The sequence below is a fragment of the Tamandua tetradactyla genome, chromosome 12 (assembly GCF_023851605.1).
Source record: "Tamandua tetradactyla isolate mTamTet1 chromosome 12, mTamTet1.pri, whole genome shotgun sequence".
Taxonomy (NCBI): Eukaryota; Metazoa; Chordata; class Mammalia; order Pilosa; family Myrmecophagidae; genus Tamandua; species Tamandua tetradactyla.
Genome location: NC_135338.1, coordinates 81,307,206 through 81,322,686, shown reverse-complemented (window position 1 = coordinate 81,322,686; position 15,481 = coordinate 81,307,206). Strand labels below are relative to the sequence as shown.

Sequence of the window (15,481 nt, the reverse complement as noted above, 5' to 3'; positions counted from 1 at the left end):
AAAGTCAGGCAGCGTGAGACCTCCAGCTTCGTTTTTTTTCCTCAAGATGTTTTTAGCAATTCGGGGCACCCTGCCCTTCCAGATAAATTTGCTTATTGGTTTTTCTATTTCTGAAAAATAAGTTGTTGGGATTTTGATTCGTATTGCATTGAATCTGTAAATCAATTTAGGTAGGATTGACGTCTTAACTATATTTAGTCTTCCAATCCATGAACACGGTATGCCCTTCCATCTATTTAGGTCTTCTGTGATTTCTTTTAGCAGTTTTTTGTAGTTTTCTTTATATAGGTTTTTTGTCTCTTTAGTTAAATTTATTCCTAGGTATTTTATTCTTTTAGTTGCAATTGTAAATGGGATTCGTTTCTTGATTTCCTCCTCAGCTTGTTCATTACTAGTGTATAGAAATGCTACAGATTTTTGAATGTTGATCTTGTAACCTGCTACTTTGCTGTACTCATTTATTAGCTCTAGTAGCTTTGTTGTGGATTTTTCCGGGTTTTCGACATATAGTATCATATCGTCTGCAAACAGTGATAGGTTTACTTCTTCCTTTCCAATTTTGATGCCTTGTATTTCTTTTTCTTGTCTAATTGCTCTGGCTAGAACCTCCAACACGATGTTAAATAATAGTGGTGATAATGGACATCCTTGTCTTGTTCCTGATCTTAGGGGGAAAGTTTTCAATTTTTCCCCATTGAGGATGATATTAGCTGTGGGTTTTTCATATATTCCCTCTATCATTTTAAGGAAGTTCCCTTGTATTCCTATCTTTTGAAGTGTTTTCAACAGGAAAGGATGTTGAATCTTGTCAAATGCCTTCTCTGCATCAATTGAGATGATCATGTGATTTTTCTGCTTTGATTTGTTGATATGGTGTATTACATTAATTGATTTTCTTATGTTGAACCATCCTTGCATACCTGGGATGAATCCTACTTGGTCATGATGTATAATTCTTTTAATGTGTTGTTGGATTCGATTTGCTAGAATTTTATTGAGGATTTTTGCATCTATATTCATTAGAGAGATTGGTCTGTAGTTTTCTTTTTTTGTAATATCTTTGCCTGGTTTTGGTATGAGGGTGATGTTGGCTTCATAGAATGAATTAGGTAGTTTTCCCTCCAATTCGATTTTTTTGAAGAGTTTGAGGAGAATTGGTACTAATTCTTTCTGGAATGTTTGGTAGAATTCACATGTGAAGCCATCTGGTCCTGGACTTTTCTTTTTAGGAAGATTTTGAATGACTAATTCAATTTCTTTACTTGTGATTGGTTTGTTGAGGTCATCTATGTCTTCTTGAGTCAAAGTTGGTTGTTCATGTCTTTCCAGGAACCCGTCCATTTCCTCTAAATTGTTGTATTTATTAGCGTAAAGTTGTTCACAGTATTCTGTTATTACTTCCTTTATTTCTCTGAGGTCAGTAGTTATGTCTCCTCTTCCATTTCTGATCTTATTTATTTGCATCCTCTCTCTTCTTCTTTTTGTCAATCTTGATAAGGGCCCATCAATCTTATTGATTTTTCCATAGAACCAACTTCTGGTCTTATTGATTTTCTCTATTGTTTTCATGTTTTCAATTTCATTTATTTATGCTCTGATATTTGTTATTTCTTTCCTTTTGCTTGCTTTGGGATTAGTTTGCTGTTCTTTCTCCAGTTCTTCCAAGTGGACAGTTAATTCCTGCATTTTTGCCTTTTCTTCTTTTCTGATATAGGCATTTAGGGCAATAAATTTCCTCTTAGCACTGCCTTTGCTGCATCCCATAAGTTTTGATATGCTGTGTTTTCATTTTCATTTGCCTCGAGGTATTTACTAATTTCTCTTGCAATTTCTTCTTTGACCCACTCATTGTTTAAGAGTGTGTTGTTGAGCCTCCACATATTTGTGAATTTTCTGGCATTCCGCCTATTATTGATTTCCAACTTCATTCCTTTATGATCCGAGAAAGTGTTGTGTATGATTTCAATCTTTTTAAATTTGTTAAGACTTGCTTTGTGACCCAGAATATGGTCTATCTTTGAGAATGATCCATGAGCACTTGAGAAAAAGGTGTATCCTGCTGTTGTGGGATTTAATGTCCTATAAATGTCTGTTAAGTCTAGCTCCTTTATAGTAATATTTAGATTCTCTATTTCTTTATTGATCCTCTGTCTAGATGTTCTGTCCATTGATGAGAGTGGGGAATTGAAGTCTCCAACTATTATGGTATTTGTGTCTATTTCCCTTTTCAGTGTTTGCAGTGTATTCCTCATGTATTTTGGGGCATTCTGGTTCAGTGCGTAAATATTTATGATTGTTATGTCTTCTTGTTTAATTGTTCCTTTTATTAGTATATAGTGTCCTTCTTTGTCTCTTTTAACTGTTTTACATTTGAAGTCTAACTTGTTGGATATTAGTATAGCCACTTCTGCTATTTTCTGGTTGTTATTTGCATGAAATATCTTTTCCCAACCTTTCACTTTCAACCTATGTTTATCTTTGGGTCTAAGATGTGTTTCCTGTAGACAGCATATAGAAGGATCCTGTTTTTTAATCCATTCTGCCAGTCTGTGTCTTTTGATTGGGGAATTCAGTCCATTAACATTTAGTGTTATTACTGTTTGGATAATATTTTCCTCTACCATTTTGCCTTTTGTATTATATATATCATATCTGACTTTCCTTCTTTCTGCACTCTTCTCCATACCTCTCTCTTCTGTCTTTTTGTATCTGACTCTAGTGCTCCCTTTAATATTTCTTGCAGAGCTGGTCTCTTGGTCACAAATTCTCTCAGTGACTTTTTGTCTGAGAATGTTTTAATTTCTCCGTCATTTTTGAAGGACAGTTTTGCTGGATATAGGAGTCTTGGTTGGCAATTTTTCTCTTTTAGTAATTTAAATATATCATCCCACTGTCTTCTAGCCTCCATGGTTTCTGCTGAGAAATCTACACATAGTCTTATTGGGTTTCCCTTGTATGTGATGGATTGTTTTTCTCTTGCTGCTTTCAAGATCCTCTCTTTCTCTTTGACCTCTGACATTCTAACTAGTAAGTGTCTTGGAGAACGCCTATTTGGGTCTAATCTCTTTGGGGTGCGCTGCAGTTCTTGGATCTGTAATTTTAGGTCTTTCATAAGAGTTGGGAAATTTTCAGTGAAAATTTCTTCCATTAGTTTTTCTCCTCCTTTTCCCTTCTGTTCTCCTTCTGGGACACCCACAACACGTATATTTGTGCGGTTCATATTGTCCTTGAGTTCCCTGATACCCTGTTCAAATTTTTCCATTCTTTTCCTGATAGTTTCTGTTTGTTTTTGGAATTCAGATGTTCCATCCTCCAAATCACTAATTCTATCTTCTGTCTCTTTGAATCTATCATTGTAGGTATCCATTGTTTTTTCCATCTTTTCTACTTTGTCCTTCACTTCCTTAAGTTCTGTGATTTGTTTTTTCAGTTTTTCTATTTCTTCTTTATGTTCAGCCCATGTCTTCTTCATGTCCTCCCTCAATTTATCGATTTCGTTTTTGAAGAGGTTTTTCATTTCCGTTCGTATATTCAGCATTAGTTGTCTCAGCTCCTGTATCTCATTTGAACTATTGGTTTGTTCCTTTGACTGGGCCATGTTTTCAATTATTTGAGCGTGATCCGTTATCTTCTGTTGGCGTCTGCGCATTTAGACAGATTTCCCTGGGTATTGGATCCAAAAGTTTGGAAGATTTTTCTGTGAAATCTCTGGGTTCTGTTTTTCTTATCCTGCCCAGTAGGTGGCGCTCGTGGCACACATTTGTCTGCGGGTCCCACCAGTAAAAGGTGCTGTGGGACCTTTAACTTTGGAAAACTCTCACCGTCCGGGAGGTTCGCTAGCCGAATCGGCTTGGAAGAGTGCGAGCCGTCCCGGGGTCCGAACGCGGGGAGGGTTGCTGGCCGCCGCAGCCCGGGAAAGCGCCCGTCCGAATTTCCTAGTCGGCCCGGGGCGACAAGCGTGGCGGCAGGGCGCCAGCGGCAGCGGCCCGCCCAGGAGAGTGCACGTTCCCGGGTAGTCACCGGTTTGGAACGGGCCTCCCCCACCCGTCACTGTTCTCCGCGGCCTGGGGAATTCTGATCCAATTCTCTCAGTTGGTCCGGGGGGCCAGACATGATGTGGGTGCCAGCCGCCACGGTTTCAGGGGACCGCCTCTCCAATTCTCCCAGCCGGCCCGGGAAGGGGGAAGGGAGTGACTCCGGCCGCTTGCCGCCCCGCCCCGTGAAGCCCGCGCGCCTTGGTGATCTCACCCGAGCGGCTTCTCTCAGCCAGCCAGCCGTTCCAGGATGGGGTACGCTGTCTTTTTTTTCTCTGTTGTGGCTTTGGGAGCTGTTCTGTATCGTTTCTACTCCCCTAGTAGCTGTCCTGGAGAAGAAACTAAGATCCGCGCATCTTACTAAGCCGCCATCTTCTCCGGAAGTTCAGCAACCATTCTTATAGGTGTGAGATGATCTATCATTGTTGTCTTAATTTGCGTTTCCCTTATAGCCAATGAAGATGAGCAGTTCATGTGCTTTTTAACCATCTGTATTTGCTCTTCAGAAAAGTGCCTATTCATTTCCTCTGCCCATTTTATAATTGGGTTGTTCGTTCTTTTGTTGTTAAGCTGTATAATTTATTTATATACATAGGATATCAAGCCCTTATCAAATATATGGTTTCCAAATATTTTCTCCCATTGAGATGGCTGCGTCTTAACCTTTTTAACAAAGTCCTTTGAGGCACAAAGCGCTTGCTCTTAAGGGGCTCCTATATATCTATTTTTACTTTTACAGCTTGTGCTTTAGGTATAAAGTTTAAGAAGCTACCTCCTATTACTAGATCTTGAAGATGTTTCCCTACATTTTTTTTTGTAATGGAAAAGGAAATATTTATCATCTACAACTCACACATGCCAGAGGAATCATTGACAAATTGACATTACAACCAAATTTTCATGGAGACTGTGTTTAAGAAGGATAAGAAAGATTTTTTTTCCTCCTTAAATAAACAGATGTTTCTAGGTATGTTGCTGAGAGGTCAATGAATGAACAATCAGTGGTAAGAAAAAAACATTCTGACCCTTGTTAAGCAACTTACAATATGAAGGCTTAAAATCTCAAACGATAACTTGGACTTGGGAAGGATTGCAACTTTCCTCTAAATAGAGAGACTCAGACTTTAGTGAGTTATGTACACTTTTTGAAAAAATACAGAGAAAAAGTGATTAAAAGTGTTAAATTCTAATATAGTTTATTGATGAGAACAAACTGATTATACAAGTTTACAGGCAGAGAGCCACAATAATTACTTACAAGGAGAAATGGTTATTAAAGTAGTGAGACTGTGGGATGATAATACAACCTCTTTCTTGTTACCAAGGTTAAGTGTAAGTGCTACTTTCAAATAAGCCTCTACCCACAAACTTCAAGGGTGAAAAATGTGTCCAAGTTCATAAACTCACAAGACATTTTAAGAGAAAAATTAATATTAAACTGTTGAACAAACTTGCAAACCCATTTTTATCACTAAACTAGGTTTTGAAACTTCCCTTTTTGGGGGGGAATATTTCCGTTTTCATACATGCTGTTGCAGACAAAGAATAAAATATTGAAGTAGAAACTACTTAGGTGGTATAGCACTGGAAAGTTTTTCTAAAGAGAGACTGCTTAGTCCACTTCATCAGTACTTGACCCAGGCTCCTCTGAGCTCTGAGCACTGCAGTGGCCAGATCCTAATGAGAAGCAAAGCCTGATAAAACTCAGGTTGAAAATTCTTTCAAGCTCTTTCTGTTTATGCTCATACTCATCTACTTCAGCTATTTGGTTGCACTTGAGCCAGTTTAACACTTCCTGGCACTTTTCAAGAATCGTCTTTTTATCTGCTTTTCCAAACGTGAGTCTCTTATTATAATTTTCAACTGTTTGTAAGACATCAAGGATGTAGGGTTCCAGAGATTTTCTGGCTGCCACCCTATCCCTGTTGACTTTGTCTTCTAATCTATATTTTTCTGCTTCTTCAACCATCTGATCAATATCATCTTTACTGAGATGGCCTCTGTCATTAGTAGTGGTGATGTTGTTCTTCCTGCCGGTACTTTTGTCTGCAACAGTGACAGTGAGAATGCCACTGCTGTCTATGTTAAAGGTAACCTGGATTTTGGGGATGCTATGGTAAGCTCAGGGGATCCCAGGAAATTTGAAATTGCCTAGCAGCTTATTACTTTGAGCTAAAGCCCTTTGTCCCTCATACACTTTCACCAAGACAGTGATCTGGTTGTCAAGGTATGTTGTGAACATCTTGGTTTGCATCATAGGAATTGTGGTGTTTCTCTTAATCAGAGATGAAATAAGACCCCCTGCTGTTTCAATGCCTAGAGAGAGAGGGATGACACCAAGGAGCAATTCCTACATTTTTTCTAGAAGTTTTATGGTACTGGCTCTTACATTTAGGCCTTCCATCCATCACAGCAAGTTTTTTTAAAGAACTTAAACATGTCACTGAAATCTATGTCATTCCATAATTTCTGTTGTGTCTGATTACTGTTAAGATTTTCTCATCATCTTCACTTTTTATCTTGACTATGGTATGTTTAGATGTGGTTTATTTGTATTTGCTCTGCTTGCATTTGCTGAGCTTCTTAAATGTGTGGGTTGATATTTTCCATTACATTTGTAAAGTTGTCATCCAGTAATTCTTCAATTATTGCTCTTGTTCTATTTTCTCTATCCTCTCTTTCTTAGACTCCCAATTATTCTGTGCTAGAACTTCTGACCACATCCTACATCTCTTATACTCTATTCTGGTTTACTTTTCTTCCATATTTTGTTTTCTCTGCTTTAGTATGCGTATTTTCTTCTGATCTGTATTTGAGTTCAGTAATCCTATTTTTTCCTATGTCCAATCTGTTATTATACTTCCCCCAAAATTGTTAGTTTACAGATACCATGTTTTACCTTTCTACAACATTCATCTGATTCCTTTTTAGAGATTATAATTCTGTTAAAATATTACCTTTTTTCACCTTTATTGTCCAATTCCCCCCTTATTTTCTTTACTATATTAATGACAACTATTACGAAGTCCTGACCTATTAACCACAATATCTGGATCATCTCTGGGACTGCTCCTATTGACTGATACATCTTTTGATTACTGGTCATATCTCCCCATGCTTTATTTCATATCTAGACATTTATCACTGTATGCTGGAAATTGTGAATAACAGAGGTTCCAGATAGTATTATGTCCTCTGGATGACTGGTTCTAAATTTTATTAAGACAGATTTATGTAAGGTTTCTTCTAATGCCTTGATGAGGTCCTTACATTTAGGGCTTTCAACTTAATGCCCTGGTATACAGCAAGGTCTCCATGCTGGCTGGATCCATGTTCCTATATATCCCATGGCCGTGAGAGCTCTAGAATATCTGATTAAGAACCCTTATGATGTATTTTTGTTTAAACTTAAACTAAGACAGTCTTTATAGCAGAATAGGTTAAATAACCACATGGAAATACAATCAATAAAATCCAGATTATAGAACATTTTGAAGGATGACTCACCTCTATTTTTTTAACAAGTAAATGCCATGAAAGAAAAAAAATAAACTACTTAAGACTAAAATCTAAAGAATCATAAAGAAAAAGATATATACTACCAACGTACATATGATTCCACTTATATGACATTCTAGAAAAAGGAAAACAGAGACAGGAAATTATCAAGGCTTGCCAAAGTGTTTTTTTTTTTTTTTCTTTATTAGAGAAGTTGTGGGTAGACAAAACAATCAGTACAATCATGCATAAAATACGGTGTTCCCATATACCACCCTTTTCTTAACTTGCACTGATGTGTAACATTTGTTACAATTGATGATACCATGTTTTTATAATTGTACCAACAGTAGTCCACAGTTTAACTTTCAGTGTACTGTTTGTGTAGTATAGTTCTATGGAACTTAAAAAAAAATTGTTACAACATATACAATCTAATCTTTCCCTCATTAGTCATATTCACATACATAAATTTCAGTGTTGTTAATTACACCCACAATGTCTATGACCATCACCATCATCCATTAGCAAATCATTTCCATCATTCCAAATAGTGATCTTGTACAGTTTAGCATTAACTTCTCATTCCCTATCCCCACCCCATCCCCTGGTAACCTACATTCTAGATTCTGATCCTATGAATTTGCTTATTCTAATAATTTCAAATTAGTGAGACCATACAACATTTGTCCTTTTGCATCTGGCTTATTTCACTCAATATGATGTCTTCAAGGTTCATCCATGTTGCTGTATGTATCAAGACTCAATTCTTTTTTTGGCTAAATATAATTACATTGTATATACATACATTTTATTTATCCATTCATCAGCTGATGGCCATTTAGGTTGCTTCCACCTTTTGGCAATTGTGAATAACGCTGCTATTTGGTGTGCAAGTATCTGTCTGAGCCCTGCTTTCAACTCTTTGGGATATATACCTAATAATGGGATTGTCAGGACATATTGTAGTTCTACACTTAGCTTTCTGAGGAACTGACAGTCTTCCATGGTGGCTTCACCATTTTACATTGCCACCAGCAATGAATAAGTATTCCTAATTCTCTGCATACTCTCTGTATTAACTAGGGTTCTCCAGAGAAACAAAATCAGCAGGAAATATCCATAGATACAAAATTTATGAAAGTATCTCACTTAACTGTCAAAACATAGAGTCCAAAATCTGTAGGGCGAGTTGTGAAGCTGAGAACTCTGACGAATGATCTGGACACACTCCACAGGAGAGGCTCGCCAGCTGAAGCAGAAAGAGAGACTGTCTCTTCTGAATCCTCTTTAAAAGCCTCCCAGTGATTAGATTAAACATCACTCATTGCAGAAGACACTCCCTTTGGCTGATTACAAATGCAATCAGCTGTGGATGAGCTGGTGTGATCATGATATAATTCTATGAAATGTCCTCATAGCAACAGACAGGCCAGCGCTTACCCAACCAGACAAACGGGCCTGGCCATGTTGACACATGAACCGTGACCATGACACTCGCCTATTATTTTATATTCTTTTTAAATTAGCAACATTCTAATGGGTGTGAAATGGTAGCTCATGATTTTGATTTGCAATCACTGATAGCTAATGATACTGAGCATCTTTTTATGTGTTTTCAGGCCATTTGTACATCTTCTTTGAAAAGATGTCTATTCAAGTCTTTTGCCCATTTTTAAATTGGGTTGTCTTTTTGTCAAGTTGCAGTATTTCTTTGTATATTCTTGATATTAAACCTTTACCAGATAAACAGTTTTCAGGTATCTTCTTCCACTGTGAAGGCTGTTGTTTTACTTTCATGAAGCACAAATGTTTTAAATTTTAATGATGTTCCATTTAACAATTTTTTTTTTTGTTTTGTTGCTTGTTTTTTGGGTACAGTCTAAGAAACCATTGCCAAATAAAAGGTCCTGAAGATGCTTCTCTAAGATTTCTTCTAGGAATTTGATAACTGTTTTTTATATTTAGGTCTTTGATCCATTTTGAGTTAATTTTTGTATAGGGTATGAGGTACGGGGTCATTCCTCTTTTTGCAAATGGAGATTCAGTTTTACCAGCACCATTTGATGATGAGACTATTCTTTCCAAATTCAGTAATCTTTGCCCCCTTATCAAAAATCAGTTCACTATAAATGTGAGGGTTTATTCCTGAGTTCTCAATTTGAATCCATTGGTTTATATGTCTCTGTTTGGGCCAGTACCATGCTGTTTTGATTTCTGTGGCTTCGCAATTAATTTCAATATTGGGAGGTGTGGCTCCTCCAATTTCATTCTATTTAAAGGTGGCTTTAGTTATTCATGGTTCCTTACACTTCCATATAAAATTGAAGATTTCCTTTTCCATTTCTGCACAGAAGGTTGTTAGAATTTTGACTGGGATTGCACTGAATCTGTAAGTTTCTTTGGATAGGACTGACATCTTAATGATATTTAGTCTTCCAATACATGAACTCAGAATGCCCTTCCCTTTATTTATATCTTCTTTATTTCTTATTTGTTTGGAAGTGTGTGTGCTAATTGGTTGTGTGTGTGTCAGAGTTGAAGTGTGAACTGTGTTTTTGTGTGCATATATTTGCAAAGTGGTTTGCAAGTCAGGGCCGGTATCTTTTTTTTTAATAGAGTCTTTATTATGCATCGTCAATGTTAAAAATGTGAAACATATGGAAGCTGTTGCTTATTAAGCCTTCTGAATTCTCTGAGAAATGCAAGAACTAGTTCATTGCTATATATGAGTACAGATTTTTTTCTATATAATTTGGAGTCTGCTCTCTTTACTAGAGTCATAATAGTGAAATCAAACTGTATTTATCCTTTTGTGTCTAGCATTTCATTGAGCATTATATCCTCTAAGTTCATTCATGTTGTCATAAGCTTCAGGACCTCATTTTGTCTTACTGCCGCATAGCATTCCATAGTGTGCATATACCACGTTTTACTTATCCATTAGTCAGTTGAGGGGCACTTGGATTGTTTCCAGCTTTTGGCAATTGTGACTAGTGCCGCTATGGGCACAGGTATGTTCAAATGTCTGTTTGTGTCACTGATTTCAGCTCTTCGGGGTATATACCTAGTATTGGTATTGCTGGATTGCAGGACAACTCAATATTTAGTTTTCTGAGGAACCACCAAACTGTCTTCCACAGCAGCTGCACCATTTTACATTCCCACCAGCAGTGAATAAGTGTTCCAATTCCTCCAGAACCTCTCCAACATTTGTAGTTTCTTATTTGTTTAATAGTAGCCATTCTTGTAGGTATGAGATGATACCTCATTGTGGTTTTGATTTGGATTTCCCTGACAGCTAATGATGATGAGCCTCTCTTCATGCATTTTTTAGCCATTTGTGTTTGCTCTTCAGAAAAAAAAAAAAAACTATTTCTATCTTTTGCCCATTTTATGACAGGATTGTCTGTTTTTCTGCTTTGCATCTCATAATTTCTTTATGCACACAAGATATCAAAACTTTATTCGATATATGCTTACCAAGTATTTTTTCCCAATGAGTTGGCTGCCTCTTCACCTTTTTTGACAAAATCCTTTTGAGGCACAGAAGCTTTTAATTCTGAGGAGTTCCCATTTGTCTATTTTTAATTTCATAGCTTATGCTTTAGGTATAAAGTTCAAGAAGCTACTTCCCATTACTTGGTCTTGAAGATGTTTCCCTATATTTTCTAGTACTGGTTCTTTTATAGTACTAGCTCTTATATTTAGGTGTTTAATGCATTTTGAGCTAACTTTTGTATGGGGTATAAGATATGGATCCTCTTTCATTCTTTTGGCTAATGATATTCAGTTCTCCCAAGCCCATTTATTGAAAAGACTTCTGTTCCAGTTCAGTGGATTTGGGGGGCTTTATCAAAGATTAATCAACCACAGATCTGATGGTCAATCTCCACGCTCTCAATTTGGTTCATCAATCAATACCTCTATCTTTGTGCCAGTACCATGCTCTTTTGACCACTGTGGCTTTCAGTAAGCTTTAAAGTCAGGAAGTGTTAGTCCTCCCTCTTTGCTCTTCTTTTTTAGGATGCCTTTAGCTGTTCTAAGTCTCTTTGATAAATACCTTTTCCAAGTTTTCAAAATAGGTTACTGGAATTTTGATTGGTTTTGCATTGAATCTGTAGATCAGTTTGAGCAGAACTGATATAGTAATGCCATTCACCCTTCCTATTAATGTGCACAGGATATTTTTTCATCTATTAAAGTCTTCTTTGATCTATTTTAAGAATGTTTGGTAGTTTTCCATATTCAGGTCTTTTACATCCCTGGTAAAGTTTATTCCTAAATACTTGATTCTTGTAGCGGCTATTTTGAATAGGATTTTTTCCTTAATTGCGTCCTTGGTGACAGTTTGTATATAGAAACATTATGGATTTTTGCACATCAATCTTATATTGCCACTTGGCTGAATTTGTTCATTAACTCAAGTAGCTTTGCTGTAAATGTCTCAGGATTTTCCAAGTATAGGATGACGTCATCTGCAAATAATGAAAGTTTTACTTCTTCCTTTCCTATGTGGATGCGCTTTATTCCTTTTTCTTGCCTAAGTGCTCTAGCTAGAACTTCAAGTACAATGTTGAATAACAGTGGTGACAATGGGCATCCTTGCCTCATTCCCAATTTAGGGGGAATACTTTCAATCTCTCACCATTGAGAATGATGCTGGTTATGTTTTCGCTATATATGCTCTTATGGTACTGAGGAAGTTTCCTTCGATTCCTACCATTTGAAGTATTTTTATCAGAAAAGGATGTTGAATTTTGTCAAGTGCTTTTCCGGCATCTATTGATACAACCATGTGATTTTTCCCTTTTGATCTGTTAATGTGCTTACACTGATTGATTTTCTTGTGTTGAACCACACTTTAAGCCTGGCACGAATCCAATCTGATCGTGATGTATAATTCTTTTAGTATATTTTTCAATACTATTTGCTAAAATTTTGTTGAAAAGTTTTGCATCTATGTTCATTAAAGAGATTGTCCTTTCTTGTAGCGTCCTTATCCAGTTTTGGTATTAGAGTGATGTAAACTTCATAAAATTAGTGTGGTAGTGTCCCTATTTCCTCAACTTTTTTGGAAAAGCTTGAACAAACTTGGTGTTAGTTCTTTTTTGAAATGTTTGATAAAATTCTTCTGTGAATCCATATGGCCTTAGGCTTTTCTTTGTAGGAAGATATCTGATAACTAATTGAATCACTTTACGTGTAATTGGTTTGCTAAGATCTTCTGTTTCTACTTGAGTCAGTGTTGGTAGTTTGTATGTTTCTAGAAATTTGCCCATTTAAGTTATCTAATTTTTTGATGTGTAGTTATTCATAATATCCTTATTTTTTTTTGATTACGACTTCTCAAGGATCCATGTTAATGAATCCCACCCCCCCCCTTTCTGATTTTGTTCATTTGAAAACTCTCTCCTTTTTTTCTTTATCAGTCTAGCTAGGGGTTCATTGATTTTATTGATATTCTCAAAGAAACAACTTCTGGTTTTGTTGATTCTTTCTATTGTTATGTTGTTCTCCAGTTCATTTATTTTTGCTTTAATCTTAGTTATTTCATTTCTTATGTTTGCTTTGGGGTTAGTTTGCTGTTCTTTCTCTAGTTCATCTAGATGAGTGATTAGGTCACCAATTTTTGCTTGTTCTTTTTTAATACAGGCATTTAGGGCGATAAATTTTCCTTTCAGCACTAATCTTTGACACATCCCATAAGTTCTGATATGTTGTCTCTCCAAGTATTTACCTATTTTACAAAGAAGAAGTTTCTTCTTTGGCCCACTGATTGTTTAAGAATGAACCATTCAGTCTCCGCATATTTGTGAGTTTCAGTTCTTTGGAAGTTATTAATTTCCAGCTTGATTCCATCATGATCAGAAAAAATGCATGAATAATTTCAATCTTTTTACATTTATGATATATCCTGAGTCAGTGTAGCTTGTTTGTGTGTTTCCAGGAATTTGTCCATTTCATCTAAGTTGTCTAATTTGTTGGTGTATTGTTGTTCATAGTATCCTCATATGATTTTTTATTTCTTCAGGTTGTGTGGTAATGCACTCCTTCTCATTTCCGATTTTATTTGCATTCTTTCTCTTTTTTTCTTTCTCAGTCTTGCTAGTTGGCCCATCAATTTTATTGATTTTCTCAAAGAACCAACTTTTGGTTTTACTGATTCTTTCTGTTGTTCTTTTGTTCTCCCATTCATTTATCTCTGCTTTAATCTTTGCTATTTCTCTTCTCCTATTTGCTTTGGGGTTAGTTTGCTGTTCTTTCTCAAGTTCCTCCAGGTTTGCTGTTAAGTCCTCGATTTTTGCTCTTTCTTGTTTTTTAATACAGGCATTTAAGGCAATAAATTTCCCTCTCAGCACAGCCTTTATGCATTCCATAAGTTCTAATAAGCTGTATTCTCATTTTTATTCATCTCCAGATAGCTACTGATTTCTTTAGCAATTTTTCTTTGACCCTCTAGTTGTTTAAGAGTGTGTGTCATTTAATCTCCATATATTTGTGAATGTTCTCATTCTTTGGTGGTTATTGAGATCCAGCTTCATCCCATTGTGATCAGAGAAAGTGCTTTGAATAATTTCAGTATTTTTAAATTTATAAAGACCTGTTTTGTGCCCCAGCATATGATCTATCCTGGAGAATGTTCCATGAACACTAGAGAAGAATGTATAACCTTGTGCTTTGGGGTGCAATGACCTATATATGTCTGTTAGGTCTAATTCATTTATCAAGTTATTTAACTTCTCTATTTCCTTGTTGAGCTTCTATCTGGTTGTTCTATCTATAGAGGAGAGTGGTGTATTGAAGTCTCCTACTATTATTGTTGAAACATCTATCGCTCGCTTCAGTTTTGCCAGTGTCTGTCTCATGTACTTTGGAGCGCCTTGACTGGGGAAAGCCAATGCCAAGTAAGTAATACCTCTTACTTATAGAGGCTAGATAAGTTGTATTAATGTAGTGATGGCTGAAGCACTTTTAAAACATGTCCACAAATTTTTTGATACTCCTTCCATTTATAGGCTGGATCTATGTTCCTTCCTCACCATCTGGCCTGCGTTGGTTGGTGTCAACAGACACCAACAAAAGAACTGCTGTGGGACTTTTGCGGATAGTCAGAAAGGCCATGCAATTCCCTCCTAGTTCCACAGGACCCTTAGTTGGGGAAAGCCAATGCCAAGTAAGAAACCCATCTATCCTAAGAACTACCCTTAGCTTATTATACTGAAGGGACCACATGTTGGTGCTCCTGTCAGAAGTTCTAGCTAAGCTCCTAGCTGAGAGCTAGCACTGGTTTCCAGCCATGAGTAAGAGACATCTGGGATATCCTGTCCAGTAGAGCCTTCAGATGACTGCAGCCCCAGCCAACATCTGACATAGCTACATTAAATACTCTTAGCAAGAAGCCCAACAGAGACCTTCCCACAATCCTCACCCATAAAATCCTGAGCAAAATAAAAAGATCATTGTATAACACCACAAAATTTGGGGATAATACATTACAATGGGAACAGTAACTGGTACTATAACCAAAGAAATATTTTCTGAGCAGCTCTAGCACTTTTTGTACTTTCAGTAAAAGGTGATTTCAGACCCAAGTTTTATTAGCCAGAACAGACTAAATCGCAGCAGCTTCACTCAACACAAACATATTTCCTACTCGAGGGGATGTATGGAATTTTACTCCCTTTGGTGAGTCAGGGATCCATACCCTCTGCATCTTTTGTGATGCCATCATTTTACAAATTGTCACAGCAGGGGAATAAAGAGCAATTGTTCTCAAGTGTTTCCACCTTACAGAATACCTTCATTCAGAATTGGGGTCATGCTGTCCTGGTAATAGCACTTTTTTAAAATAACCAAGTGTGGCATAGACTGGTGGCCGCCAATACCCATTCTCTTTTCATCCCTTTTAATTACAGTACCTCCCAAGATTTGGCAGGACACATAAC

At 36.8% G+C, this 15,481-nt stretch overlaps 1 protein-coding gene across 1 annotated transcript in view; it reads right to left on the bottom strand.

Moving 5' to 3' along the window:
- Positions 1-15,481, bottom strand: part of MCEE (methylmalonyl-CoA epimerase) — a 53,967-nt gene that overhangs the window by 16,653 nt on the left and 21,833 nt on the right. The window lies entirely within an intron of this gene.